A 27,965-nucleotide genomic window follows, 5' to 3' on the forward strand; every position below is an offset into this window, starting at 1 on the left:
CAGCATCCATATCAAACTTGCGCAGGCCGTACTAACATTAAACTTGTATATCAAGGCGGGGGCCTCAAACTAGTGTCCTGTGGGCCACATTTGGCCCACGGGCCGCGTGTTTGAGACCCCTGATGTAAACGATATGACTCTCAGTACATCACACATGATGGATGGTCCATTATTTATGCAGTGACATTTGACATTTTGTATGAGGGGATGGTGTGTGTTAATTATTTCCTGTCATTATGTTTAATTTTCATTGAACTGCAGGCCCGTTATAAAGTCCCTGTGCTAACATTGTGTACATCCCACCAGGCAAGACTAAAAAAGAGGCAATTCCCTGGTCAGGGTCTTTGTTGACTGCATGAAAGCCAGCAGTGTTGTGTATTTTTCTCCTGTGGTTTATTGTACTTGATGCGGAATCAAAAACATGCCCGTGGCTATGTTTGGAAAAAAAAAAAAAAACAGGTATTGTAGTTTTTCAGCAGGTTAAAATTATGCTCAGAATTGCTGTAAATATGTCTTTATCGGTAGTTTGTAATTTAGAGATGGCGATTTATTTCTTCATATTCCGATTTGTCATTTATTTGATGAAGTGTTTGAATTCAGTTGAAAAGATTACCAGTTTAATTGGTTAATTAATGGAACACATTCATTGCCATGGCACGATGTAAAATTGTGCTGATGACCTTGAGATCCAGCTGCACTGCCTCTAGTGCTGTAGTCGTCCTCCATATTTCTCCAAAGAAAGAAGGTTGCATTCATTTCTTGTTTGAAATACTTTTGTTAAAAAAAAAAAGATCCATTTAATCTTTTGCCTAGGCGAAGTAATGTCCATTCAATAATCCAAGCCACCACTTTTATGAGAACAATTCTTCACTACATACTATAACTGTGTCAATCGTGACGTCTCCTCGGAGGGTAAAAATGCTGTTGAAGAATAGAGCCATCTTATTTATGTTGGGGCTTATTGTTTCTTTCTTTTTTTTTATCTGTCCTTCATTGTTGTGTCTTCCTCCTCCTTGAGATGTCCGCCTCATCAGATCGTTAATCTTGATCACTTCTAAAGGTTAAAGGTCACTTGATCGCTTGGAGGCTTCATGTCAGGTCGCATCAGTACACTTGACTCCGAATGAATGGAATGAATTCACATGCACTCATCTTATAGATGCTTTACCCATTTAGCTCTCGGGAGGCGGAGGATGGGAACAAGCATATTCACGTCTTCTTCCACTCCGATGCACTTTTTATGGTCGATGTTCAGTTTCCATTCTTGTGTAGTTAGATATGTGTCAGGCAATAATGATCTCTTGATTGACTGACTGGTTTATGGAATATCTGTATTGATGAGGTGCAACACCTGGCGACAAGCCACTATTACCTTAAAGTGCAATTATTTACTTTGTATTGTGTGATCAAGGTGAATTGGTATAGTCATTGATTAATGATTAATAATTAATAATTAATAATTAAGACAGAGGTAGGGAACCTATGGCTCGGGAGCCAGGTAGGGCTCTTTTGATGACTGTATCTGGCTCTCAAGCATTTACCACAATAAAAATGTATGTTTGCTAACATTTTAAAGTAAACATCACAGAAATCACTGTTAAAAATAATATTAAAAATCAAAACTTTCTTATGCATTTTAATTCGCCCATCTATTTTCTACTGCAATATGGCCGACCATATCCATCTTTCTTGATGATATTTTCCAGGTCAAACACCAAAACTTGATTATTACTGGGTAATGCGGTAGTCTACCTCGGTCATTGAGATGTCAACATGTAAATGTAAACTTTCCTCCTTTAGTCAAATAGTCACCTAGCTAAAGCTGCAGAACCAAGCCTTCTGACAAAGATGGCCAAAAGAATGAAATACATTTACTGAATACGGTTCAAAACTATGCAGCAGCAGAAGTTGCATTAATGGCAGCAAGTATTTGATTTATTATTGGACACTGGACATTATTGGACATTGGACACGAAAGTGTGCTGGCCACACCCCATTGGCGTGGGGTAGTGGCCTGGTCTACACAATTAGAGCCCATTATATCTAAAACTGTTGGTCTAACATACAAATGCACACATTTTATTGCATTCAATGTTTAAAAAAATGTATATGGCTCTCACAGATACACATTTTAAAATATCTGGCCTTCATGGCTCTCTTAGCCAAAAAGGTTCCCGACCCCTGGTTTATAGTGTGTCTTTCTGTGTATAGTACTGCTATATACTGTATGCACAAACAATTTTTTCTCATTCAATTTTGTGGATGGGCTGCACAACGGTCAAGTGGTTAGCGTGCAGACCTCACAGCGAGGAGACCCGAGTTCAATCCCACCCTCGGCCATCTTTGTGTGGAGTTTGCATGTTCTCCCCGTGCATGCGTGGGTTTTCTCCAGGTACTCCGGTTTCCTCCCACATTCCAAAAACATGCTAGGTTAATTGGCGACTCCAAATTGTCCATAGGTATGAATGTGAGTGTGAATGGTTGTTTGTCTATATGTGCCCAGTGATTGGCTGGCACACCAGTCCAGGAATGAGACAGTTGGGATAGGCTCTAGCACGCCCCCGTGACCCTCGTGAGGATAAGCGGTAGAAAATGAATTTTGTGGATGTGGCTTATATTCAGCTGGAATTTAGGTTAGGTGTAACTCGCCCGGTTAAGGGTATGCTCAGTTAGTATGTATGTTATATGTATATTGTATGTTAGTCAAGCCTCACAATGTTAACTTCAAGAGCCGTGCTGGGGGTCAAGTTGATGGTCAGGGCTTTTAGGTCCATACCTAGCACTCTTGAGTCTCATTCCAAAGGTCCGGGTCTTGAGCCCACAGTGGTGCATGGTGCTGGTTGAACTGGGCAGCTTGCATAGGGTCAAAGAGAAGGTGGGAACAGCTGGCCTATGAGTGTGAAGTGAATTTCCCCATCAAAGAAGCAATAACATTTGTTGTTCTTTTTCTAATGCACATTGGTTATTGGGAAGTTGTTGTGCGCATGCAAGCGTTTGTGTGTACTTATGCGTAGGTGTGGGTGGCTCCCAGTGGGGGATTAGTCTTTGACACCCTTTTAGAAGCCAAACCTCACTTTAACACACCCACCGCATGCCATGCCAGCTGCAGCTGTTGGGCCTCATTGCTGGAGATGTGGAGAATTCCTCTCACTCTGCAATTAGAGCTGCAGATTGCTGAATAGCACACATTTCGTTGTCTTAAAATGGCACTTGGTCCCCTTTCTACTCACAAGAACACTGAATAAATACAAATTGATGAGAGCCAATCATGGCAAAACCGGCCCGGTCCGTCTCAAGGCTGACCGATTGTGTTCTGCACCATGTGCTGTTATACCAACCAAAGAAACCAAAGGGGGTTGGAGAAAGACCTCTTTGATGGGATGGGTTTCTCACGCCTGACTGAGAATGTTCGCTTTCCATCGAGTCAAGTGGTGTATTGTGATTTCAAGCAAAGAAATGCAAATATATGGAACAGATGTACTACTTCTTTTTGCTTGTATATCAGCAGGAGTAATCCCTCACTGTGTTGAAGACCACTATGGATGCAATATTCAAGTGTTAACGAGGGAAAAGCCATGTCACACTGGCTCATGTGATAGGACCCTTTTCTCAATAAGGCTAGATTCTCGGGCTAGATAAATGGGGCCTTTTGTGGCCTTTGCCAGAGGGGGAACTACACAATGCAGGACACACACAGAGCCAAGCCTTTTCAAGAGAAAACTGCTAAAAGAAGTAGTTCTTCAGCTCCTCCTCTCCTTTTCGCTCTCACTTTCTTTGTACTTACTTCTGCCTCTTACTCACTTCTCAAATCTTTTCCTCCTCCGTGAGAACAGAACCTTGCTCCCATAATGTTTCCATAAGCGAGCTGAGAAAATGGAAATAACTGGCCGTTTCCCATCGCTTCCTTCTATCCACCTCCCCTTTGGAGCCGTCACTTTGGAAGGAGCTCTAGCCCTAATGATGCCCAGTGTTTTACAATCTTCTTAGCTCCATCTCAGTGCACTCTTAAGGTGTCTGTGAAGAGACTATTGTTTCACTGACATGGCACGCCAAATTGGTCTTTTTGTGAGTGTAAATATAACCACAAATGCTTAACTCGTTCCATCCCAGACATTTTTCAAAAGCTGTCCCTCTCGGTACTGGCTATTTATGATCATTTGGACTGATATTGTAGACAATATTGTGTTCTTGGGCTGCATGGACATGCGATATACCAAAAGAAAGACTAGACTCTCATCTTTCAACAGAAAAAAGTTTGTTTGTAACTTTTTCCGTTTTTTTTAGTAATCAGCAGCAAAACATACTTTTATATTATTCATTCATTCATTCATTTTCTACCGCTTTTCCTCACGAGGGTCGCAGGGGTGCTGGAGCCTATCCCAGCTGTCTTCGGGCGAGATGCAGGGTACACCCTGGACTGGTGGCCAGCCAATCACAGGGCACATATAGACAAACAACCATTCACACTCACATTCATACCTATGGACAATTTGGAGTCGCCAATTAACCTAGCAGTTTTTGGAATGTGGGAGGAAACCGGAATACCCGGAGAAAACCCACATGAACATGCAAACTCCACACAGAGATGGTCGAGGGTGGAATTGAACCCTGAACCCACTCGACCGCCGTGCTGCCTAAAATTATTAAATTTTTTAAAAATATATCAGAAAGGCAGGAAGTGAACAAATGTAACTTGTACATGTACTTTTACATTATTATCCGTTCCTTTGCGAATTAGTCGTCATCACTTCCTTCCTTACTTCCATATTTCCTGTTGGGCCATTGTTGACTTGCTCTTAGACTCCCCTGACCCTTTGTCATGTACATTAGTTGTCTGCTCTGCCATATTTGTAAATTGCTATGCAGGCTACTTGAAGTTGAAGCTACTTCCATGAAACATAAATTGTCAACACAAACGAGATGCATACATGCATAATTGGAATTGCTTGAGTCTCCAACTGTATGAATGTATCTCTGTGCTCTGGAAAGTCCGCCTATGGAGAATAAGAAGAGTTGTCACTTAATCGGACTTCCCTTTGGAGACCTTGATTAATTACAGTTGCTGTCGTGGAAAATAATACTCCGGGTGGCTTAACATTACTGACAAAAAGATGTATTATACTCTTAGTTATGTTAAATTGCTTGGTTGGTTACTTAGTTAGCAGGACTATGGAATATTTGTAGAGTAGTGAAGAAGGCACAGATGAAGGAATTTATTGAGATGTTTAATTTAGTTCAGTCTGCTGGCATCTGGGCAACGGGGCAGTGAACCAGCAGATCAAATAGTAAAAAGAAAAAATTGCTATGCTAATATGCTATGTATTATTGTCACCTACAGGCCTGGGATGCAACGGTAACTCTTGGCACGTGTGTCAAGCGAGTCAGACAGATGCTTAGACCGGTTAGGGTCAACGGTCCGCTGAAGGTCATAGTCATTATTTTTGCTTATCGGTTGAATTTGAATGCAGCCTTCTGTGTCAACAGGTTGTTGTCATTAGTTTTTTTCTACATTTTTGATGATGATAACTTCAATTCTGTGTAACTTCACCTCTGTGCGAGTGTCACAATCGCAGATGAACCTGCTTGAAAAAGTCATCAGCTAAATAGGTACAAAGCCAAAACAAAATCCGTCCCACATCTATATGAAAGTCCCATTAATAACGTGCGTCCTGTTTGTTTGACACCGCCTCTCCTGGTTCAGCACACCGTAAACACCTGGCATCCTCTGCTGTCATTTTAACAGTGCTGGGCACCTTGCCTGTTACTTCTATTCTGCTGTTTACAATACAGTTTCCAATGCCATTTTTTCCTTTTGCTTCCTGTCAACCCACTACCTCCGCACACATCTGCAAAGCAGCACATTAATGTGGCATCCCGCTCTCTTGCCTTTGCCAAATGTCCAATGAAAGGCAGCACTTTGGCACAGAGCATTATTGGGTTGCTACTTTTAATGCCTACAATTGGAAATAAAAATGTAATGTGTGCCCTACGGCCAAAGTATAACATCTGTGCTCTTCAAAATGTCAGGAAGGACTACTGTCAGCGAACCAGCCGTATGCCAAAGCCTGGTTTGTATGCTGTGGGAAAGTCGGTACTCTGAAAGGGTTTTGTATGGATATTAAACATCTGTTTGCAATTAAGTATCTATTACAGTATGAAGATATCTAAACAAAAATAAGAGAATTGTTGGATCAGTGACAAACCAGTGATTTTCCTCCTTGTGCGTGCTTGTAGAGGGAAAAGCAAAGTTAATGGGTTCCTGATATATGTTAGCATGCTAGCATGCTAACCTTAGCATAGTATAATTTTTACCATTTTATGAGTATTAACATACGCAGACACCATATTAGGTGTTGCATGTAAACACATTAAGCATATTAGCATTTTAATTGTAGCATAGCATAAGTAGGATTGATTTGATTTCTATTCACTTTGTGCTATCATGTTAAACATTAGCATGCTAATTTGCATTGTTAGCATTACAGGTATGCTACCAATAGCATAGTAGCATTTTTACCATTTTATGAGTATTAACATACGTAGACACCATATTAGGTGTTGCATGTAAACACATTAAGCATATTAGCATTTTAATTTTAGCATAGCATAAGTAGGATTGATTTAATTGATTTAATTTATATTCACTTTGTGCTATCATGTTAAACATTAGCATGCTAATTTGCATTGTTAGCATTACAGGTATGCTACCAATAGCATAGTAGCATTTTTAGCCATTTTCAGCAGTAGTGACATTGACATTCAGCGTTATCATTCTGCTGTAGGTTTTGCATGTTAACATTAGCATTGTTGACATACTAACATCAGCATAGCATCAGTGCTGTTGATAGCGATAGGCGGTAGCATGCTCGTGCTAGTATGCTAACATTAACTTATTGACATTTTTTGGACATTTTCATCAGTGAAAACACTACCATGTTATTTAATAATGCTTTCCAATGGCTTGCTCTACTTTTTTTTGGTTATTTCCACTTCTATTCCACTGTGTCCTAAAACTCACTCATTCTGCATTTCAACATTCACGCCATTCCTGCTCATTTTTCCCTTCAATTCTTCATTCTGCATTTACACGCAATGTCTTCAGACATTGGCAACATCTATAGTTTGTCCAGAATTCTGTTTTATTTCTTTCCAAATAGTTTTTTGTTCAATTAATTTATTTCAACGTGACGAAAAGCGGTAGAAAATGAATGAACGAATTAATGTTTTGAATGGGATGTCAGCCACTACATACGTTGTTAGAAAATCCTCACAAAGACGTAGCCCTTCATTAATGTAAACTACTTGGATGACACCCTTATTTTGAAGTGCTGCTATATGCGTAATATGGTTGTTTTTGTTGTTTACAGTCGTGTAGAAGTGTGTGTATCATAATGCGATATGTTTCTTATATGAGGTTGCCTTAACAGTTCCCTGCTACTGTATCTCTCTAATGACATTTTGTTTCATGGAACTCCTGTATTGGACGCATTAGACTGTAACAATGTACCCACTGTACTGTTATGTCTTGTGAGCGTATTACGTTATTGTTCATCCCTGCACCACTTTCTCCTTTCCCTCCCTTAACTTCTGTCTTTGTTCATAAAGGGCGTCTGCTGTCACTCATAGAAAAAAAAGTTGCCTAGCAACAAGATTGAGGGATGCGAGCCTCTGTTTACTCTCCACCCCCTCACCTCGTGCCCACAGCCCCATTCTCTTCCATGCTCTCTTGTGCAGCGATGGAGTGGCATGGGAGGAAAATGGTGTCAGCTTTTCCCCCCCTCCCCTACTCTAATGAATCCAGACAGGATTTACAGAACAAACTGAAAGGTGGAGACGGAGAGGTGGATGAGGGAATGCGGTGGTTCTCACAGGTCTGGAGTTAATGATGTCATCGTCTAATTTGCATAAGTGACCATGATGCAAAGATCAGCGGGTGTGTGGACAGATAACATGGTGGTTTTTGATCTGTGCCTCACAAAAGCGCCACATTATTATTATTTTTTATTATTTATCGCCCCGTCACAATAACCAATAAATCAATTAAAGTGGGATAGGCCCCAGTATACTCTGGATTTCCGATTCCGATATCAACCCATACCGATATGTGTAACACTACATATATTTTTTCTTGAGTCCAAAACTGTTGTACAGTAACAATACTAAATGTGTCTTGCCTCTTACTGGCCAGCTGTTCAGCCTTGGAAGAAAAGACCATTTACCTTAATGGCTCATCTCCCACTCTGCATAACTAAGAAGGACCATGTCCTTCCGCAGCATGCTGTTATCAGCAGGGCTAAAAATACTGGAGAGCAAATACATCACATGCCTGGCTGTCATCACTCGGAACCAGTCTCAACGGATACAGGTGCCTTTAGTTTTCGGCTGATTCATCAATGGATCCTGGTGGAAGCAATTAGGCAAAAGTCTGTGCTCCTTGCTGCATTAATTTTGTTCAAGTAGTGTAATTACATAGCACGCCTAAATGACTTCCACAATATCACGCTGAGTGTCTTTGTCCTCCGTGTTGACAAAAGGAAGTCACAATAAGCTAATTTGATACTGTTTTCTTTTCGTTCTAACTAAAAGCACATTTAAAATAATTTGCCATTTTGACAGTTCATGTGTACCACAAGCCCACCCCCCCAAAAAAACAAACCACATACTTGTTTTTTAATATGCCATGAAAAGATGATGAATATAAACAGATGGCGATGTTGACTAAATCAAAATAATCTCATTTTTATTAGGTTCTACACTCATTACTAATTCTTTACTGACACTAAGCACATTTCAAAGTACATTTTTCACTCTCCACTTAACCAAACACACATTTAATCATTTAAAATGCTGAAATAACAGCCGGGGGAAGGTTTATCCTCAACTTCAATATCCATTTGAAATATTCTCTTCTCCGAGGTTGTCACTGGTCGCCTCGTGTCCAAATAAACAAATATTTTCTTTCTCAATTAATCTGAAGCTTGTTGTTTCGATTAATCCTGTAACCACATAGTCCCTACACTGACCAAATCAGTATGAACTAAACACAAACAGTGATTTAATAGAGGCAAAAAAGAAAAGACAAGAGGGAAAAATGTTGATCACTGTTTTCCAAAGTCAAAGCTAATATACGCTATGTGAATAATTTGTTTTGCCTAAAACATAAAGATCATAGGTTTGCTTTCATGGATTACTTAGGAAGTTAAAAATATTCACATTTTAGAGGCTGAAATCAGAATATTTACATCAGGGGTCTCAAACTCAATTTACCTGGAGGCCACTGGAGCTCGGGTCTGGGTGAGACTGGGCCGCATCAGGTTTTCCAAAAAAAAAAAAAAAAAAAAAAACTAAACACATTTCATTCATTCATTCATTTTCTACCGCTTTTTCCTCACAAGGGTCGCGGGGGTGCTGGAGCCTATCCCAGCTGTCTTCGGGCGAGAGGCGGGGTACACCCTGGACTGGTCGCCAGCCAATCACAGGGCACATATAGACAAACAACCATTCACACTCACATTCATACCTATGGACAATTTGGAGTCGCCAATTAACCTAGCATGTTTTTGGAATGTGGGAGGAAACCGGAGTACCCGGAGAAAACCCACGCATGCACGGGGAGAACATGCAAACTCCACACAGAGATGGCCGAGGGTGGAATTGAACCCTGGTCTCCTAGCTGTGAGGTCTGCGCGCTAACTATTCGACCGCCGTGCCGCCCACTAAACGCATTTATTAAAAAAAAAAATTTATAAAAACTTTGCTTTGGTTCCAATTTTCTACAATAAAAGCTCTGATAAAACATTCCACTGTTCTCAAATATCTTACTTTTTATTTTTCTACACAAAACAAGATGAAAAATAAATAAACAAATCAAGAATAAAGAAAATCAATCAATCAGTAATAAATAAATAAATATAATAATAATAATAAAACGGCAAATAATAAAAACTTAAGAAACCACATATAGTTGGTGGGTGTGGATGTTGGCCAGGGACCAGACTTTAGCTTGATGAAATTTTCTGCATCTGGACTTAATTCAATTTTAGTTGAATACCCCTGCTGTAGGCATAAAGGGGAAAGGAGAAATTCATCCTACGGGCACTTGGACCATAGTGGCTATTAGGATGGACATAATATAAAAAGGTAGTCCTCGGGTTACTCACAATTTCCGTCTCTGGATTGCAGTGTTGAGTTTTGGTGTAAGTCATATCATATACCCATCATAATATTCTACCTAAATTAACTCCCAGGTCACTCATACTTTACACAGAACACATGAAAGACCTAAAGAAAGGAAAGGTATACAAAACTGTGGTGAGACCAGCCACTGAGGCAAAGACAGGAAGCAGAACTGGATTTAGCCGAGATGAAGATGGTGAGGTTCTAATTGGGAGTGACCAGGATGGATAGGATCAGGAACATGAGGAAGTACATCAGAGGGACATTACATGTTACATGTTAGAGAGATAATGAATATATTGGAAGAAGGATGCGTTTAGAGCTGCCAGGTAGGAGGCGTAGTAGAAGACCAAAGAGGAGGTGTATGGATGTAGTGAAGGAGGACATGAGGGTAGTTGTTGTGATAGAGACAGATGCAGACGACAGGGTTGGATGGAGGAGATTGATTTGCTGTGGCGACCCCTGAAGGGAAAAGCCCAAAGAGAAAGAAGAAGACATGAAAGACCTAAAATAAAGTGACGAAACAATAAATAAAAGAACTAAACATTCATTCATTTTCTTCCGCTTTTCCTTACAAGGGTCGCGGGGGTGCTGGAGCCTATCCCAGCTGTCTTTGGGCAAGAGGCAGGGTACACCCTGGACTGGTCGCCAACCGATCACAGGGCACATATAGACAAACAACCATTCACACTCACATTCATACCTATGGACAATTTGGAGTCGGGAGGAAACCGGAGTACCCGGAGAAAACCCACGCATGCACGGGGAGAACATGCAAACTCCACACAGAGATGGCCGAGGGTGGAATTGAACCCTGGTCTCCTAGCTGTGAGGTCTGCGCGCTAACTATTCGACCGCCGTGCCGCCCACTAAACGCATTTATTAAAAAAAAAAATTTATAAAAACTTTGCTTTGGTTCCAATTTTCTACAATAAAAGCTCTGATAAAACATTCCACTGTTCTCAAATATCTTACTTTTTATTTTTCTACACAAAACAAGATGAAAAATAAATAAACAAATCAAGAATAAAGAAAATCAATCAATCAGTAATAAATAAATAAATATAATAATAATAATAAAACGGCAAATAATAAAAACTTAAGAAACCACATATAGTTGGTGGGTAGACAAATTATTTTTTTCAGATTAAAATGAACAAAGCATTATTAGAGCCCTGTAGACATGACAAAACACGACTATAGTCACATTTATACTCTTTTTATTTACAACATATTGCGCAACTGCAGGGTCTTGAGACACAAGCTAACTCGCAAACTAGAGAGCTAGCGACCTAAACGGTAGCCTCCAAGTTATTTCCTTTAAACTTAGAAAAGCCAAAAACTTACCACTTCCACACGGATAGGGAGGATAACTATTAACAGTTATTTAACCTTTAACATGAACATTAATCAAACGTAATAATTTTTTCTGGGTACATGATACCATACAGCATCCACATCAAACTTGCGCGGGCCGCACTAACATTAAACTTTCATATCAAGGCGGGGGCCTCAAACTAGTGTCCTGCGGGCCACATTTGGCCCGCGGGCCGTGTGTTTGAGACCCCTGATTTACATTTTGAAATCAAAAACGATTAATCAAATACCACATTTTAGGGGTCACATTTGATTAATAGAACATCGGCATGAAGGGAGTGAGTCCTTTTCAGTCATAAGTCTCTTTGTCTCGGTGAGTGGAGGCGGGGCCGGTAGCATACACACAGAGCGCAGAAGAGTGTAACGTAACAGAAATGAAATTACTAGATTGTAATATTTTGTTATATGTTTTCATTGTACTTTTCAATCTTGCTTATCATTTTTGAGTGTCATGATACCCCTACCAAAATAATGTAGTTATCGAAATGACACCTCTACTTGTTATTACTTGTGTCAAACTCAAAAGCAAAATTGTAACTGAAGTGTAGGCCAATCCAAGGAAAGGTGTAGGACATATACAGCGTTTTATGGAAAATGTGAATCAAAACAGGTGTTTTTAACTACCCGTGTATATAAATGACCCATCAGACCCAGTCTTCCATGTCCAAGTGAGCAGTATTTGTGAGTTTGTGTATTACTCCACAGTCTCTGCTGCACACGTGTAGGCTGATAGTTTGTCTGTCTCCAAGGATGCAGTGACAAGAAAATTTAAGTGTTGCCTCCTGGGGCTTCCCACTCCTCAAATAAAAAACCTTCCTTCCCCTTCACTCCAATCAACACCGAGAAACACGCCTGTGGAGGCTGGATCAAAGCGGAATGTGGCACAAAGATGCGAACTTGCTGCCGTTCATTCCTTCAGTCTGATTAAAGTCTGTCGTTTCCTGCTATTATCATGCTCATGCCTCCATCCAGTTAGAGGCTGAGCAAAGCAATCGTCAGGAAGTCGTTGCAATGACACCGTTTTTTTTAGTGTTTTTCCAATTAAGCACTCTAAAACCCAATTATGTTTTACCGTACTGGAGTACTATATCATCAAAACGCAGTTACCCCAAAGGGCTGGTCTTTATTTAGCTGTAATGTGTTCAAACAAGTTTAACTTTACGCAAATAAACGACTTCACATGCAGTGAACTACCAAGGGCACTGATATACTTCAACTCTCCACTATTTTTACACTGGTCCCTTGATACTATGGTAGCCAGTGTATACCAGGCTGCTATGAAAATTGCTTTGGAAATAGAGGGCATGTACATGCAGTGTTCAGTGTAGGCCTGAACTTACCTATGGAGGATTGTAGAAATGTCTGGAAATTGAGTAGACCTGGGTTCGAATCTCTGCTTGGCATCTCTGTGTGGAGTTTGCATGTTCTCCCCGTGCATGCATGGGTTTTCTCCGGGTACTCCGGTTTCCTCCCACATTCCAAAAACATGCTAGGTTAATTGGCGACTCCAAATTGTCCATAGGTATAAATGTGAGTGTGAATGGTTGTTTGTCTATATGTGCCCTGTGATTGGCTGGCGACCAGTCCAAGGTGTACCCCGCCTCTCGCCCGAAGATAGTCTAGGATAGGCTCCAGCATACCTGCGACCCTTGTGAGGATGTAGGTTAATTGGTGGCTCCAAATTGTCCATAGGTATGAATGTGAGTGTGAATGGTTGTTTGTCTATATGTGCTCTGTGATTGGCTGGCGACCAGTCCAGGATGTACCCCGCCTCTTGCCCAAAAATAGGCTGGGATAGGCTCCAGCATACCTGCGACCCTAGTGAGGATAATCGGTAGAAAATGAATGAATGAATGGAATTTGAGGGCTAAATAAACGGTATAAATGGTATAGAAAATGGATGAAGGGATTTAATTTTATTTTGACTCACATTAATTGACTATTGTTTTTTTTTTTATTGTTTTTTTTTATTCATTTCTATGAAGAAAGCCCCAGGTCAACTGTCTTTCTGGGATGGTGAACGTTCAAAAAGACCAAGAACAAAGACCAGAGCTGAACAAGACGATGAGAAGTGTAGTAATAATGCTAATAATAATTACGAAAACAGTGCAGAAAAACTGGATTATTCAATGGAAAAAGACAAGAATAGTTTACATTAAGTGTCTGTCAGGAGAGACAGCAACATCTTTATGAGCAGATACCTTAACCAAGCAAGGGAACGTCCCTAATCTAAACCAGGTTTTCGCCTATATGAGTTCATACAGTATGCGAGTGGGCAACTCTGCGCTAAATCTGGACCTGATTTTTAAGACTTTGTCTGGAGTTCATATGAGACAACAGCTGTGTTGTGAGTATTGAACCACAGCTGTTAACGGTGGCGCTCCCCTGCAGTGATGACACCTCCTTTTCCTCTACCACAGCCTTTTTTACCACGGCCAGAACTCATTGTATGGCGGATGGATTATCAGCTTTTCGTGAAGGGCATTCCCGAAGCCTGTTTGTGTGTTTTATCGCAACGTTTAAATGTTCCTCCTCCTTTTAGATAGTTCACAAGACTGGCATATGTGAATGTGTCTATCTTCCACAGTGCCAAATGTCAGCTGTCACAAGGAATTTTGAAGGTCACTGTCTCGACCTGTACATCGTTGTAAAGGAAAAACTATGTTTCCCTCTCTCTTTTTTTCCTCCCCGTGTCCTTCCTGTCAGGGAAAGGAGCTCTGAATGTCACGGCCCACACATTCCCCACCCCCAAAACTTCACCACCCATCAGTATTTCTCCCCCCACCCGGTGAAGCCACCTACTTTCTCTTACATATGCTAATGTTAATGTCTCATTCAGCTGTTGGTGGCTTTGTCACAGGGGGAGGGAAAGACTTGTGTGCATTAAGGGCCAGCTGTATGCAGTTCGCCAAATTGACTCCCTGATGGCTGCCAGACTTGTCCTTAATTACTTTTAGCCTCTTATTCCTCAAGCTCCTTCCAAACTTTGGAGATATTGTACTCGGTCAAAAGAAGAGGAGATCTGCAACAGTGTTTTTGTTTTAACTGGAGGCTTTTTTCTGTCAATTTTGGATTGTGGAATTCTTCCCTTTGTGTGTTTTTGAGTGGCTTTGCACTCAACAAGTGGCTGATGGATTTAATGCAGATACATGGCAACTCCACAGTGGGCTCATTATGGCTTACAGAGATTTGTGTCCTCTCCTCTTAGGATTTATGACTGTAATGAAAAAGGACTCGTGTAAGTAGGTAAGCATGACACCTATTGATATACAATGTTGGTATTGGACGCAGTGGTTTAAATATTCACGCATACTTTCCTTACTGTGCACACATATGTTCTTAGATAAATACGTAGTTTAGTGATTGTAATTCAAACAAGTGTTAGTGTGTGTGTTTTTGGCTGAGGCAGCACAGGAAGCTCTTGCTTGGTTAATAATCGTGATTCATCCACATCTGTGCTCACTCGTGTCCGCCCTGCTTCCCTTCACACTCGATGGTTGACTGAACTTACTCCATTGTCAGTTTGGGAGCTTTCAGCTTCTGACCCCAGGGCTCAATTCTATCTCTAAAAGCTGCCAGATTTGTGTCAACAACACCAGACAAAGTGTGAAAAACATACTTTGAAAAGAAAATTACTGGCCGTCATTGTGAGCGAGCGGATGTAGAGTCGCTCCTCGGTCCTGACATGTTTTGATGTCACTCTGTGTGTGCTTTCTGGTGGTGAGATGTGTTTTTGTTTTGTTGCACAATGTTGGCTCCGATGGAATCCACAGAGGAGCAGCTTCTTATTTTTGAAAATATGGTGGCTCTTGGATGCTCTCATGACTATCCTGATATTTATTTTCTTTCTTGTTGGGTTCATTAATATTTGAAGAACATATTTTGCCCATTTTATTTTAGTCATATCCCTGATAAACAAATATGTTTGAATGGCGAAAGCCGAAATCCTCATACTCAACACACTCAATTTTCTACCCTTTCTATTGAGTTGTGGCCTCCTATAGGGCAGCTACTCACGATAACCCGCTTTCAAGATCTTCCAGAATCTGCACCTATTCCCCTTTTAGTTCCAAAATGGTCTGTTTTAATTATTATTATTCCACCCACAGTCCGCATTCGGGCAGCTTCTAGCTTATACCTGACACGCCCATATAAGGAAGTCCGGCTCACTTCACAGTGAACTTTCTGAAACGAGCGTTCATTCCAAATGTGCAAACTTCATTATCTGAAACTTTGGCATTGTTTAACAAAATACTAAATTCTAACTACATTTATAGGTCAGAAGAGCAAAAAAAGCATAAAAAGTCCACTTTAAGTCTTACTATATAGAAGTGATCGTTCATACATCCTCTGCTCTGCAGGGCGCAACAGCAACTCGTATGCGTCACAATGAAACAGCAGTAGAAGAAGACGGCTGAGTCGCCCACACACTCACACACAACTACACTCGAGACCAGAGTGACAGCGAATGGAGTGACAAAACAGAGAAGGAGAATGAGTGGCAGTAAGTGGGGAAAGTATGCTAAAAAATATATAATAAAGGGTGGAAGAAATAGTGAACACTTTAGTGACTGGATCCTTACCCACGTGGGAGATGCCATGAAGGCATTCTGCCATTCATGCAATGTAAGATTCATGCTCATTCATTTCATTCAGCATGGTAATACCCAGACACACGAAAAAAAACCTCCAATAATTATTAATATTGTATAAAAAAGAAAGTTAGGTGTGGACAAAAAGGAATACTTTGGGAAATGAATACATTGGCGGACTGGCAGAGTATCATCTAGTTGTAATGCTACACGGACGGCATCACTTTTGTTCTTTATAGTTGATTAAGTTTAATATCCTTTACGGCTCCCAAGGCAGTGAGGCAGACTCGTCTGATGGCAGCGAGTTAAAGCGAAAGTCCAATTAGTCATTGTGAGTTGCTTAGTGAATAAATCAACATCAGTTGCATGCCAAGTCCGAGCTGCTGAAACCCAGCAAGCATCATGACGGATAAAGATGGTATCTTTGAACATGTGAAAGGATCTGCTCCTATGAACTGGACAGTGATAACAGGATAAGCTTTCATTGAGTCTTTCTTCTGCCAGTAAGCCTGTATCTTACTCCTTGTAACACACCCAAGTGTAGAAAAGTAAAGAATTTATGTATTTTTTAAACTAGTTATGTTTAATTCTGGGCGGCACGGTGGTCGTGTGGTTAGCGCACAGACCTCACAGCTTGGAGACCAGGGTTCAATCCCACCCTCGGGCATCTCTGTGTGGAGTTTGCATGTTCTCCCCGTGCATGCGTGGGTTTTCTCCGGGTACTCCGATTTCCTCCCACATTCCAAAAACATGCTAGGTTAATTGGTGACTCCAAATTGTCCATAGGTATGAATGTGAGTGTGAATGGTTGTTTGTCTACATGTGCCCTGTGATTGGTTGGCGACCAGTCCAGGGTGTACCCCGCCTCTCGCCCAAAGACAGCTGGGATAGGCTCCAGCGCCCCCGCGACCCTCGTAAGGAAAAGCGGTAGAAAATGAATGAATGTTTAATTCTTTTATTTATTGTTTCATCACTTTATTTTAGGTCTTTCATGTCTTCTTCTTTCTCTTTGGGCTTTTCCCTTCAGGGGTCGCCACAGCAAATCATTCTCCTCCATCCAACCCTGTCTTCTGCATCTGTCTCTATCACACCAACTACCCTCATGTCCTCCTTCACTACATCCATACACCTCCTCTTTGGTCTTCTACTACGCCTCCTACCTGGCAGCTCTAAACGCATCCCTTTTCCAATATATTCACTATCTCTAACATGTAATGTCCCTCTGATGTACTTCCTCATGTTCCTGATCCTATCCATCCTGGTCACTCCCAATGAGAACCTCACCATCTTCATCTCTGCCACCTCCACTTCTGCTTCCTGTCTTTTCCTCAGTGGCACTGTCTCTAGACCAAACAACATGGCTGGTCTCATCACAGTTTTGTATACATTTTTTTTTTTTTACATCTTTAGGTCTTTCATGTGTTCTGGGTAAAGTATGAGTGACCTGGGAGTTAATTTAGGTAGAATATTATGATGGGTATATGATATGACTTACACCAAAACTCAACATCACAATCCAGAGACGGAAATTGCGAGTAACCCGAGGACTACCTGTATTATGTCCATCCTAATAGCCACTATGGTCCAAGTGCCCGTAGGATGAATTTCTCCTTTCCCCTTTATGCCTACAGCAGGGGTATTCAACTAAAATTGAATTAAGTCCAGATGCAGAAAATTTCATCAAGCTAAAGTCTGGTCCCTGGCCAACATTGCCAGTGAGGGAGGGCAGTGGAAAAGGACGTCTCGTTCTTCTTTCCCTGTAACTTGCACGAGTATCGCTGTCCTTTTTATGCGTATCTATCATCTTTTTTCCATATATGTCTCACTTGTACTTCCGTGTCAGTCACTTGGCTGCTCTTGTCTTTCATGTGTCTGTTGTATTTAGCGACGTTTAGATATTTGATTGGCTGAGTAGCACCATGTGGCATGGCTTGACTCGCAAGCAGGTGGTGAGTGGATTTCCTGAGCTATAGTCAATGAGTACAGATGTGCCAGTCAAAATAGAAGCACCTCATCAAAATACACAATACTTAAGTAATTAGGTATTGAACAGGGTCCGGACACAGGTCACGGGCCGGCAGTTGGTAATCCCCCCGCCCATGAATAACCTTGATCCATGGTGCTGAACTGGCTTGAAAAATGTTGGACAATGTTTCATGAATCCGATGTAAAGCTTATGACCACTGTTTGACCAGCAAAGATATGACATTTTGTCATACATTATCATAATTGTGCATGAGGTTTCAATTCAACTTCTCAGAGATCTGTTAACAGCTCACCCTATTTGTAAAGTAAGTGTGCACTTCTCACCATTTCTCCTCCTTTCCTTGTTTTTTTTCCTCACTCCTTTCCCAGGGAGTGCTCTGCTGACAGGCTGTCATTATGGAAGTAGCCGGGTGGGCAGCAGGCGGTTGGGGATCAGCAGTGGGGTGGGGTGGGGGTTGGCGGTGTTTGCGGATAGAAATAGATAGTACTTTTATTCTGGAGACCCACTCGGCCACATCAAAACTCTTGTGTCTCTCGATTGCAGCGAAGGCTGTTGTGGTTAGCCCCCACTTCAGGGGACAGATGGTCTCTTCTGGAGTGGGGCCACAAAACTGTGCTTTCTCTTCACATGGGCTCTCTGCTGGAGTTGCCAAAAACGAACACGGTCTCCTTCTGTTCTGAACGTACAGGAAGTGCATCCTGTAAGACCTGAATAGGCAGGGAGTCACATCAAAAAGTATAGCTTTGTTTACACAAGCCGCTCATGAAATTGATTAATCACAGTCGTAACTGAAGATCCGGTTGTACACAGGATATTGCTGTAACTGTGTGTGCTTTTTATCGCATATTCAAACCTTTTTTGATGTATAAAATACTACTCGGACATCGAAATTGCTTTCCCTCCATCCTGGCATTCACACAGGTGTCACCCCTTTTAGAAGTTGCAGTGTTCCAAGGAATGACTCGGTGTATTCATGATTAGTGGCCTTTCACTTCTGCACCCACTGTAGTCCATTAAATGGTGGCAGAATGCTTTGTTCTCATGTGAATAAATAAGAAAAATCTGTCGCCCTGTCCATTTTAATTCCCGGGTTCCCTGTGGAACAACTACAGGCCGATGGCAGTGTGCTGCCTGGCATGCGCCGGGCAGATGGCCAGCGGGATGGCCAACTGGGCAGAGACTCCCTTTTCAATCACCTCCACTCTTGTGGTGCTGTGGGAGACAAAGCACAAACACAATTCTTCCTCACTGCTGTGTGCTTTCCACCACACCCTGCTAATACGATCACATAAAGTTAAGCTGGCACTTGATGGGTTGCTGGTCGTCGTTATGTTAATCTTGGTCTTTAAGTCATTTAAAGCAATGGCAATAAATTTGTTATTGGCTGTTATTTCAATGAATTCCGAAGCTGAATTAAAGTGACAGTGGTAGAATGGATGGAAATCTGAATATCCGGCATTGGCTTGCAGGATCTTTGCATTTGCCCTTCCAGTCGATCTGCTCTCTTTGCACTGCACCATAAGATATAGTTGACACAAAACACTAATTTGTGTATTCACCATTGTAACTTCTGAGGATACCCGTCTAAAAACGATCACACCGATGCTAACATTGGCGCAACCTCTTATTGTGCATTAACTATCCACCTTGCTGCAGCAGTCTGTTTCCTGTCTCTCATTTACAATTTTCTCCTTATTGTGGCCAACTGATGCATTCATGGAATACTGTAATTTCCGGACTATAGAGCGCACCTGATTATAAGCCTCACCCACTACATTTTTAGAGGAAAAGCGATTTTGTACATACACAAGCCGCACCTGTATATAAGCCGCATGTGCCCACATTAAATATAATATGTAAACATATTTACAAAGAAAGATGGTACACAGAGAGAGTTTTCAAAGTTTTAATAATACAGTAAACCTCGGATATATCGGATTCAATTGTTCCCACTGGTTTTGTCCGATATAAGCGAAATCCGTTATATGCGTGTACCGGAAAATGTCCGTTTGTCGGATTTTATCCGTTATAAAAAGGCACTTCCTTGACTATGTTTCCAATGTACCTGGACTGGGCAATGAAAAGAGACGTAAGGTAATGAGAATTGAACTTTATTGGACTCTGAGCATAACAAATTGTTAATTAAGCTAGGCCCTGTTACGCCCGTCAGGCCTACGTTATTTCCAATAGTGAGGTTAAGATCTCATTCACTGCTGTGCTAGTATTATTATTATTGACGTCACTCACTTTTATATTTGTCCTAAATCTGGAGCCAGGAGAAAGACAATAGCCAGTGACATCAACAAGATTAGCATAACGATGCGGCCATCCGATATATGCGAGGGAAATTTAATGGAAATGCATTGGAACGGGACTGGAGATTTTGTCCGAAATAGGCGAAATCCGTTATAAAAAATCCGATATATGCAATGAATTTTTATTGGAAATGCATTACAGAAAAATCGGTTCTTTTTTATCTGTCCGTTGTGAGCGAATTTCCGATATATCCGAGGTTTACTGTATAACTTAACAATAATAATAATATAACTTTCTTCACAAACGGTGCCTGTGACGCGGCAGTAAAACGGTAGCAACATGGTAACAACACGCTAGCAACACAATAGCAACACAGTATAGAATGTTTTCCAGTTGGGGCCACCTGCTTTTATTACCTCTGAAAGCTTTTTTCGTCTTTTTACATTGCTCCAGTTCTTCCCGCTGCCGTTTCCAGCGTCTCGCCATCGATTGGTTTATGCCAAGTTTACGTGCAGCAGCTCTGTTTCCTTCTTTATCGGACAGCTCGATTGCTTTTAGCTTGAAAGCTGCGTCATATGCCTTTCTTTTTGCATTTTCCATGATGAGGGTATGTTCACGCTAATTTCATTTATGCACAAGACAAGAAGTTGCAGTCTTCCTCGACATCGGCATATATTCCAGCGGTCTTAATCTTACCTTTTCTACTCGAGAGCCCCTGGCGGCCGTTTACATAAAAATACAATTACATAAATTGGCCGCAGGGTTGAAAGTTTGGGAAAAAAGTAGCGGCTTATAGTTCGGAATTTACGGTACTTACCTACCTTCCCCATTGCTTTTCCTGCACAAGCTCTAAGAATGTAGACGATTTGTGATGGGAATGAAAATGTTAACTGTGGTGGATAAAAGACTAGAATTATGTTTCCCGAGAAACAAAACACCAAAAGTAATGTTTGTTTCTTTTGCCGTGATTAGTATGCACTTAACTGGATTTATTATGATTCTCTTCTCCGGGTTCACTGACATAATACGCAACCGTCCCCTGGCGGACCTTTTTTCTGTGTCTGTCACTGAGCACATGTAGATACGGAGATTGAAATGTACACTGGGAATGTAGTTTCTGCTCTGTAAATACTTACTGTTCCCTGAACCAAATAAAATGGAGTCCAATCACCGGTGACCCATGTGCTTTAGACTCATCTGTAGCCAGCACATTCCAGATGGAGCTGCTGCTGCTGGCTAAAAAGCACTCGGAGGAAAACAGACATGCTCCTGTTAGTTAGCTACTTGATAGGGTCTATTTGAAATAACCACCAGTCCAGACCGTAAATTCTAAGGCGAAACAAACGGCCGTCTTTTGTTCAGTCTTACGCCTGAGAGCACAACTGTTGACAGATGAGGTGCGGCGAGATCCCCATTGTGGACCAATGACCTTGGCTTTGCACTGAAGTTTCTTCTTTGCAGCTTCTCTTGCCAGCTGTTGTTGCGCTTCCATCTGTAGATGTCGGTTTTGGGAGGCATTTGGCAGTCTTTTAGATGGATTCTGGTATCAGTCAATTTCCTTTTTGTGCGGATTGCTGTCTAATCCTCCTAGATTCAGAAGCGAAACATGAATTTTATGCAGACAGTGTCTTTTTGAAGCTTTTGCAAGAGGAAAGACTCTTACAGACGCTACAGAGTGTGTTTGATGTGTATTCTCATAAGTCTGTACACCCGGGGATGGGCATTAGCTAATGTGGCTAGGGTATTTCCCACAGTGCATAGTGAAAGCAGGCGTAGGAGGAATTATGAGACAGTGTATGCTCTGACCTTATTTTTTTTATCTCTCCTGCTTATTGTTCTTCGTCTGCAGTGGGGGCGGCCAAGGTCAGTGTGTGCTGCCATCTAAACAAAAAGTCTCTGGCTCCTGCTGGCTTCCTCTGTTCATCCCCTCTTGCTTTAAATAACTAATTATATAGACACACACACACATTCCAATCGTGTCCTCCTGTCTTCTCATTTCTACTGTTGACTTGAGCTTATATGTTTGATTCATGTCGACATAACTAAGGAAATGACATCATGTCGGAATGGTTGGTTGTGTTGACGGCCGATGGTAATGTTGGTCGCTACATAGAATGTTGGACTGATAGATGATGCAGACGTGCATACACACCAGGGCTGGGTTAGACAGCTGGGATAGGCTCCAGCATCCCCCGCGACCCTCGTGAGGATAAGCGGTAGAAAATGAATGAACAATACAACAATAAAGTTCACAATTGAATATAATAACAAAAATAACTCCAACTTTCTTTCAGTAAATAAAACAATTGTGCAAAAAACACAATCTGAATCAAAATACAAAGGAAATGACATCATGTCGGAATGGTTGGTTGTGTTGACAGGATATGGTAATGTTGGTCGCTACATAGAATGCTGGACTGACAGATGGTGCAGACGTGCATACACACTAGGGCTGGGTTAAACAATTATTTTTGTAATCGATTAATCTCCAAAATAGTTTTTCGATGCGTTGATTTAATCAAACGATTCATTTTTAAATCCGATTTTATTTGATTTTGATTTGATTATCGATTATCTCCCCATAATTGGACCTATATAGCAATTCATTTATTGCCATAGATAAAACACACATTTCTTCTTTCCAATATATATTTTTTTAACAAGTTTAAAAATGGGGCGGCATGGCGGTCGAGTGGTTAGTGCAGAGACCTCACAGCTAGGAGACCAGGGTTCAATTCCACCCTCGGCCATCTCTGTGTGGAGTTTGCATGTTCTCCCCGTGCATGCGTGGGTTTTCTCCGGGTACTCCGGTTTCCTCCCACATTCCAAAAACATGCTAGGTTAATTGGTGACTCCAAATTGTCCACAGGTATGAATGTGAGTGTGAATGGTTGTTTGTCTATATGTGCCCTGTGATTGGCTGGCGACCAGTCCAGGGTGTACCCCGCCTCTCGCCCGAAGACAGCTGGGATAGGCTCCAGCACCCCCGCGACCCTTGTGAGGAAAAAGCGGTAGAAAATGAATGAATGAATGAATGAACAATACAACAATAAAGTTCACAATTGAATCAATTGAATATAATAACAAAAATAATAACTCCAACTTTCTTTCAATAAACTATTGTGCAAAAAACACAATTGGAATCAAAATACAAACATAAAATAAATAATAACAGCAGCAGTTTGTGTTTGTGTGTTCCAGGAAGAGCACTATCTTTCCTTCTTGCTTTACACCACCACTCCCACTCCCACGCCGTGTGTATCGGCTCAGGTGTGTGTGAGGCTTCAGCAGTTATGTGGTGCAGTTTGGATTAATGACGGGGTTAATCATTGCAAACAAGGAAAGAAAAAACGTTTAAAACGTACAGTGTCAACACAAGAAGCTCCCGGGTGCTGGTGCATCGCGGTAGTGCTTTTATGGTACGCTATCTCAATTTTGCACAGGCCACCGAATCGTTACCTTTTAAGTGTAAAGTACTCGCATACTTCCTACATCCTATTGCAAGATCTTTTCTTTTCCCCCGACTCGCCGCAATTTGATGCTGCGGCGGCCGGCGCCATTTTTTGATTCTGTGAGTGACGACGCATCGACTTGCAGCTCTTGCGTCGACGTCATCGTCGTCCCAGCCCTAATACACACAATTTATTGAGGGCTAACATATAGACAAACAACCATTCACACTCACATTCATACCTATGGACAATTTGGAGTTGCCAATTAACCTAGCATGTTTTTGGAATGTGGGAGGAAACCGGAGTACCCGGAGAAAACCCACACATAACCACTCGACCGCCGTGCAGCTGCTGGCTTAACTTGTGTGATGTAATCCATGAACTCCAGTTCATGTGTTCAGTGAACATCTAAACTTCACAGGTTCCAATGTGTGTTTATTTAAGTGTGTACTGGTTTGTACACACTTTGTGACAATTGACATGTGACCTAAATGTTGCACACAAACCATTTCTTGCCGCCCCACTTTTGTACTTTGCTGTCGCTACCGGCATGTATTGCACTTAACATATTTATGACGGTAACAAAAAAGTAGTGTGTATTTCTACATTAATAGTTACATGTAACTCCACACCAACAGTTATTTGAAGTGTTTCCATGAATGGGGTCACATGGTTTTTGGCACATCCTCACAGTAGCTGAAAAGCTTATTTACCGCAGTGCCAGGTTTGGGTAAGCCTCGGTCTCCTTTTGAGGATTTAGCTTGACTTTGCTTTGAATTTGTCTCTCCCGTTTTGTGTGGAAGGACAGATGATATAGTTATTGACTCTGGGGTGATAGAATCCATAAAGTCTCACTCACCCTGTCGGAGATGTGATATGAAGGTGATGCAGGGATGCATTCAAACAAACAAAACCTAACATAACCTGTGCATTAAAGATTTTTCAACAACGGTAGTTAGCGCATCAATCTGTGTGGTTTTCATTTAGGCCTGACGTGCATGCTTTACTCATAAGACCCAGTCAAGCAGCTGGCAGGAACTCGTTTCATTGCTTTCCATTTCTCCCTCAAGGGTGTGACCCTCACTCGAGTCACACCAGCCTTTATCAGCCCTGTAGGCCATAATAGCACATTAGGGGTGTTTGGTGGTCTGGTCATAAGAAGAGAGAGTATGGAGCTAGAAGATTGGGTTTTCACTTGGTGGTATATTTATCCTTGTTGTGAGGTTACATTTTATTTAGGTTCATAGAACAAAGAGGTAACATATCGCAGCCTCTTTAGTTTCTTCCTTGGTAATGGAAGGTGGAAAGATGGTCTGGTTTTCCTTTTTCCTTGCATAATTTGATGTACTTAACACCCACTGCCATCTTCCTGCCTGACATAAATAAGCCGCTACCCTTTGGCTGCAAGGGCAAATTTACCAGTAAATCATTTTAGCATTTGATGGTTTTGAAGTTTTCATTCATTCATTCATTCATTTTCTACCGCTTATCCTCACGAGGGTTGCGGGGGGTGCTGGAGCCTATTCCAGCTGTCTTCGGGCGAGTGGCGGGGTACACCCTGGACTGGTCGCCAGCCAATCACAGGGCACATATAGACAAACAACCATTCACACTCACATTCATACCTATGGACAATTTGGAGTCGCCAATTAACCTAGCATGTTTTTGGAATGTGGGAGGAAACCGGAGTACCCGGGGAGAACATGCAAACTCCACACAGAATTGAATTGAACCCTGGTCCTCCTAGCTGTGAGGTCTGTGCGCTAACCACTAGACCGCCGTGCCACCGGTTTTGAAGTTTTGTATTTGCGTTTTATTTTTGACCAAGTGTTGGCAAAAGCTTCCTTTATAAGTTATTTGGGACAGCGGCTTACGACAGATTGGTTGTCATCTCAGTCGCGTGTGAAACTAAATCAATATCTAAGCTGGTGGATAAAATGTCATAGAGGGGTTCGAACTGCTGACAAAATACTTGGAAATGCATGATTTTTTTTTTAATCCACAAGCATGCATCCTTTCATTGACTTTCCACCATTCATTAAGCCACGCAGATGGACATTTTGATTAAATATAAATCAACCCCTGAATGCTTTTTGAGGGAGCTTAATGTGTGTGTAATTTAAAAAAACATGACAGTCAACTAAAATAAAAGGTTCTCCGACAGTCGACAGGTTAGTCTGAATGAATTCACAAATAAGAGTCCAATTAAATAATTCTGTTAAGTATACCATTCAGAAAGCTGCACAATTCTGTGTGCTGATACTGACACTTGGGGGCATGATACCTGGCCTGATACCAGACAAACCATATGATGATCTTATTATCACATACTATTCAATCATGACGTACTATTTAATCAAAAGACCATTTTGTTTCCAGAAAATGTTCAGTTTATTACATGTATTATATCTAAACAGTGTAAACACAATAATTGCAAAAATATTTCAACAATAATATTTTATCAACAGTCTTATCTTATCAATGTCTGACAATTAAAGTTCCATTAATCAAGTTTGGGTTTTTTGGTGACTGGAGAATGATACTGGACATGGTTAAACTCTATATTTTATCAGTATCACTGCCCTGGGATTTGACACAGTATCATTTCGGCCTTTTCCCGTATCATTCATGGGCGGTTTCTAGGGTACAGGGCCTAAACATCCTTATCACATAAACATCCTTATCACATACTACAGTATTAATTGGCCCTGTACCCTAGAAACCGCCCATGAATGATACGGGAAAAGGCCGAAATGATACTGTCAAAGCCCAGGGCAGTGATACTGATAAAATATAGAGTTTAACCATGTCCAGTATCAGCCCCCGTAGCTGTCCACTCAGAGCGCGCTGCTCTGGTATCGTGCCCGTGAAACAACCAATCAGAGAACAGCACACGAGTGCTTAGTGCCTAGTGCTTCTCCAGTCACCAAAAAACCCAAACTTGATTAATGGAACTTTAATTGTCAGACATTGATAAGATAAGACTGTTGACCTTCGGTCTCGGGCTGATACTGACACTTGGGGGCATGATACCTGGCCTGATACCAGACAAACCATGTGATAACCTATAAATATCAGAGCAAAGGCAAATATATATGAACTCTGGATTAATACTATCAGTTAAATTATAAACTGAGCTCTTTCAGCATGTCATGCATGAACACAGCATGAACAAAGCATATTAGATTAGAATTATTGAAGGAAGAAAACTTACGATCCAAAGGTGAAACTTGGAAAAATAAATGTGGCTCATTATCAGCGGTAAGAAAAATCGATACCGGAATGAACGATTCTCATTTTTATGTCAGTGTCGCTCGATATTATCACGCATGACTATTCTCTCCCTATAGAAGACTAAGACAGTTTAAATCATGTCCAATGAGGGTGAAACATAAACACTGTCTGCAGCACAAATGTGATCGCATTTAACCGCGGAGTGACACGGAATGCGCCTCATTGTTTTAATTGGGAGTTGACAGAGGAAGCAAATGGCCATTGAAGCACAAGCACCATGCCCTTGGGTTTGTTTGCTTTACACTTACATTTGCCCCTTCCTGTGAGGTTTTTATAGTGTGACACATCCAAACGTCTGAGCCTGTCACCGTGAAACGGTCAAAGCCAATTTACAAGAGGCCAATAATTAACGGAGCATCTTGGAAATTTGCTTCCCATAGCCATGCTGCCCGATCCACTATATGATGAAGTCCATGAGTTGGAAAATTGGTGTAATCATCTTGGCCTCTAACCTACATTGCACCCTAATTTGGCTGTGGGAGAGAGGATGATTGCATCAAGGCTTGGCCTCTGCCTCTTGAGGTCGAAACATGTCGAGGATGAGACGGGCTTCTACTTCCTGCCCGCTCGAAATTGAAGCACATTAATATCGCTCAATTATACACGGCTTTATTAAAGATAATTGGTCATGATCACAGGTCTGCATTGACCTCAAGGTTCAGAGTAGCTTAGCGGTATAGTTAAATAAACATGTTTGACCTTTATCTCAAGGCCAACTGGACTGGATGATGCTATATATCTAAAGATGGGTGCACACACTTTTTCAGCCTGAGAGGTACTTATGACACGGAGTCAAAATGATCTACCACCTACGAAAAATGCAAAATATTA

At 41.4% G+C, this 27,965-nt stretch overlaps 1 protein-coding gene across 7 annotated transcripts in view; it reads left to right on the forward strand.

Annotated features, from left to right (window-relative positions):
• Window positions 1-27,965, forward strand: part of LOC131108086 (signal-induced proliferation-associated 1-like protein 2) — a 104,248-nt gene that overhangs the window by 11,472 nt on the left and 64,811 nt on the right. The window contains exon 2 of one of the 7 annotated variants that reach the window (XM_058058842.1): window positions 15,915-16,057. The exons of the other annotated variants lie outside the window; for them this stretch is intronic. The gene's annotated coding sequence lies outside the window, so the exon portion shown is untranslated. The remainder of the gene's footprint in view (window positions 1-15,914; window positions 16,058-27,965) is intronic. 7 annotated transcript variants of the gene reach the window in all.

This window comes from Doryrhamphus excisus, chromosome 20 (genome assembly GCF_030265055.1).
Source record: "Doryrhamphus excisus isolate RoL2022-K1 chromosome 20, RoL_Dexc_1.0, whole genome shotgun sequence".
Classification (NCBI taxonomy): domain Eukaryota; kingdom Metazoa; phylum Chordata; class Actinopteri; order Syngnathiformes; family Syngnathidae; genus Doryrhamphus; species Doryrhamphus excisus.